The sequence below is a fragment of the Asterias rubens genome, chromosome 4 (assembly GCF_902459465.1).
Source record: "Asterias rubens chromosome 4, eAstRub1.3, whole genome shotgun sequence".
NCBI lineage: Eukaryota > Metazoa > Echinodermata > Asteroidea > Forcipulatida > Asteriidae > Asterias > Asterias rubens.
Window position 1 is genome coordinate 16,369,766 of NC_047065.1, and position 4,303 is coordinate 16,374,068.

Here is a 4,303-nt window from a genome sequence, read left to right on the forward strand (position 1 = left end):
ATTGTCAAAGATCAATTTTTTTTCACTGGTGTAACTCAACATGTGCATAAAATAACAAACCTGTGAAAATTTGAACTCAATTGGTTGTCGAAGTTGCGAGATAACTATGAAAGGAAAAATACCCTCGTCTCTCAAAGTTGTGTGCTTTCAGATGCTTGATTTCGAGACCTCAAAATATAATTCTGACGTCTGGAAATCAACTTCTTGGAAAATTACTTCTTTCTCGAAAACTACGTTACTTCAGAGGGAGCCGTTCCTCACAAAGTTTAATACTATCAACAGCTCTCGATTGCTTGTTACCAAGTTAGGTTTTATGCTAATAATTATTTTGAGTAGTTACCAAGAGTGTCCCACTGCCTATGTGATAATCATTGTTGGCATGTAAAACCTTACTTGGTACAGCTGAAGCCTCATTTAGTCATCTGAAAGCACACAAATTTGTGCAACAAGGCTGTTTTTTTTAATTTAATATTCTTTCGCAACTTCGATGGCAGTTGAGTTAAAATGTTCACAGGTTTGTTATTTTATGCATATGTTGAGATACACCGTACAAAAGGTGTTCAGTACCTTTAATATAAAGCAGTTTTCTGGTCCCAGTGAGATATCAATTCCACAGTTGTCTGTCACTGAACTACTTTGAAGATTACAAATCTTGTTGGATTGGGGCGTTCTTTCATCCACTCATTTATCTTACGAAAAAAAAGCTGTGACGCAGAAATATTTGCTTGAAACATTTCTTTGCTAATCAAATATTGAGTGGTGAACCAGTCACAACAATGGTAACCTTTTTTTTGTTAAGCATTACTTTCCTGTGCTCAGCATGGTGTTTTGCTTTCGGGCTTAATACAATTGGCCCTCTTCTTCAGAGTTCCTCTTCAAACTCGAAAAAGTTTGTGTGGGGTTACGGGGCAAAAAAACATCCCTAAGGGAGGAACAAGAATTGAGTTTCCAGTTCAGAACAGAAACAAACATTCGCAATAGCTGTACAAAGGTCATGACCCGCGGAGACACCAAAGTACACTCTTGTTGTGTTGAACCTCAATGGACTTTTTTGTTTATAAACTTCAACTTTAAAGGCACTGGACACTATTGGTATTTTCTCTAAAATATATTATTGACATAAAACCTTAGTGGTAACAAGTAATGGGGACTTGTTGATAGTATAAAACACTGTGGGAAATGGTTCCCGCTGAAGTAATATAGTTTTCGAGAAAGAAGTGTTTTTCAACGAAACTGATTTTGAAACCTCAGATTTAGAATTTGAGGTCTCGAAATCAAGCATCTGAGAGCACACAACTTCGTGTGTCAAGGGTGTTTTTTTCTTTCATTATTTTCTCGCAACTTCGACGACCGATTGAGCTCCAATTTTCACAGGTTTGTTGTTTTATGCATTGTTGAGACACACCAAGTGATAAGACTGTTCTTTAACAATTGTCACTAGTGCCCACTGTCTTTAAAGGGAAATTCGAGAAAGAAGTGATTTTCAACGAAATTTATTTTGAAAACTCAGATTTAGAATTTGAGGTTCCGAAATCAAGCATCTGAGTGCACACAACTTCGTGTGTCAAGGGTGTTTTTTTTCTTTCATTATTTTCTCGCAACTTCGACGACCGATTGAGCTCAAATTTTCACAGGTTTGTTGTTTTATGCATACGTTGAGACACACCAAGTGAAAAGACTGTTCTTTAACAATTGTCCATATTGTCCAGTGTCTTTAAAGGGAAATTCTAGAATCTCCTGTAAGAAAAGTTATTCTGAATCTTTAGATTTTAAAATAGTTTGTCATGTTTGTCATTGTCTGCCCATGGAGGAAGTTATAGACCTTTAATATCAATCTTGGTGCAGCCATCTTGATTTTTCTCACATTAAAATCAAATCAAAGTAACCAAACCGAGGCCGGAAGTAGAAATGGTTTGGTTCCTTTTTGTAGAATGAGTACTAGCATCCATTACTGCTATTGAAACAAGGTACATGACCAAGATGGTGGCAACATGATAATGGTCTTAACTGTCTATGGTCTGTCACTGTGTCAGTAAGGACATTCATGTTACAATTTAAAGTTATTTCAAAAGAATGTTGCAGTCACATTGAGTACGATTATATGACCTCGGTTTGCTGGTTCTGAATTACCTTGCCCAGGCCGACTACATGCCGAACGTGTTTTTCCTGTAATCTTACGGCCTTCTGTGTACTTCTTTTGAAACAGAAAAGAGAGACAGAAGCAGCTTGGGGTCTTGCTTCCACCACACAGATGGTTTCAATCCTATGGATTAGATTATAGCTTATTAGTCAAAATCCTTGGATCCGCCTACCTCCCCTCCTCAATTCTTTGTCCTACTTTTTTTTTTTTTTTTTTTTTTTTTTTAATGGACTCTCCACGATGTTTCCAAATTCTCATCTTTTTGTCCAGTACTTCAAAGTCCATGCTTCTTCATTTCAACCGACCATAGAGAGCATGCGATACGACCTCGCTTTTCGCAACTTGGGACCATCCTTGCTTGTTCATGTCTGTGAAGTGGGTTTTTTTTTTGCGGCAAAAATAACCTAAAGGCGGATTTCACAGAGCTGCTGAAGAAAACCAGCGAGAAAATCAAAACCAGACACAATGGCAAAACTATGTCATGAGCCTGATGTTTGGCATCTGGGCACACGAAGTTACAAATTTAGCTCTCATTCTGTTCAATCATAGAGTAAGGACAGAGATGGTTCAATGGACACATTTGGTAACAGCCCAAGACCAATAATCTAAAATCAGCAACATAATTATTCTAAAAAGCTTGTTTTCCTATTTCTGATTGGCCATTTTTACACATAACCATCTTTTGTGATTCGTGTTACTTATATTTACGGACGGGATATTCTGATTTACGATCTGCAGTGAACTTTGACAATAATTGCCGGGGGATTCGTGTGGTTTGGAGGACTTTTCCGGATATTGGGGGGGGGGGAGCTAGGATAGGGGATCATGAAATGTGGTTTTTCTTGAGGGATGGTTTTGGGCGGATCCATTCTTGTTTTCTTATTCATAGTTTACAGCTCCGGTTTATAAAATAATCACGATATTCTTAGAAGTAAACTGTGGCTTCGCGTCTACTTTTACGTGTGTGACGTGTGTAACTGTTTCGCAGTATGTAGTGACGTCATCGTAAATCTGTTTACTGTGACTGTGTTACTAGGCAACCAGTGAACAGGTTGGTAGTAATCCGATCGCCTTTATGCGTGTAAATGCCGCTATTGGTAAAGTAGCATACACTCTTGAGCCCCTTTCACACGAGAGCAATTTAGCAAGAGATCCTTGCTTAAACTGTAGCATGGTTGGAAAAGGTTACAAAATGTACCTCGGGTGAAAGGACAGCAGTTTGTTCTATACTGTCCAAGTTCTCTTGGAAATTCTTGTCAGACATTGCTACATTTTCCAACCACACTAAAATTAAGCAAGGGACCCTTGCTAAATTGCTCTCGTGTGACAGGGTCTTTAAATGGGGGGGGGGGTGTATGTGGCTCCTTTAAAGGCACTGGACACCTTTGGTAATTGTCAAACACCAGTCTTCTCACTTGGTGTATCTCATAGTATGCATAAAATAACATTAATTTGTGAAAATTTTGACTCGATTGCTTATCGATGTTGCAAGAGGAAAATAAAGCTCTTCATTGCTCGTTACCAACTAAAATGTTTTATGCTGACAATTATTTTGAGTAATGACCAATAATGTCCAGTGCCATTAGTTGATATATCTGCAGTGTCATCATGTTTGTTTTAATTTATCTACTGTGTTTTTATTATATATTTTGATCCTTTGGCAAATAAATGAACCATGAACCTTGGTGGAAAGTTTTGTCATCTAGTGTGGATATGACATAACTATGCTATTGGTTTTGCATATTGGTAACGCCTATTTGTATCCAGTGGAACAACCAAATTATGTCATCAACTCAAATCCCTGTGGGACAGATTCTGTAAGTAACTTCGAGCGAGAATATCATCCAATCAGATTCGAGATAGGGGAAGGCATGATGTAGAGCCACGACTATGGGCCTTTTCGAAACCACGGCTTCTGCTTTGAATTCGGCTTCGGGCTATGTCCTCTCGTCTGAAGCCCTGCAAGCACGTACGCATAGCACCCGCATTATTGTCAAAAACAACCACGGGGACAACCTATAGCCTGAGCCAAATCCAAAGCTGAAGCCGTGGTTTCGAAAAGGGTTGCTTCGTGCACGCACTCATGCAAAGTAGAAAGTTTGTTGTCATCCAGTGCCCGTGTCACGTGCTTCACACATGGAATGCAGCACTGGGGGAATTCGA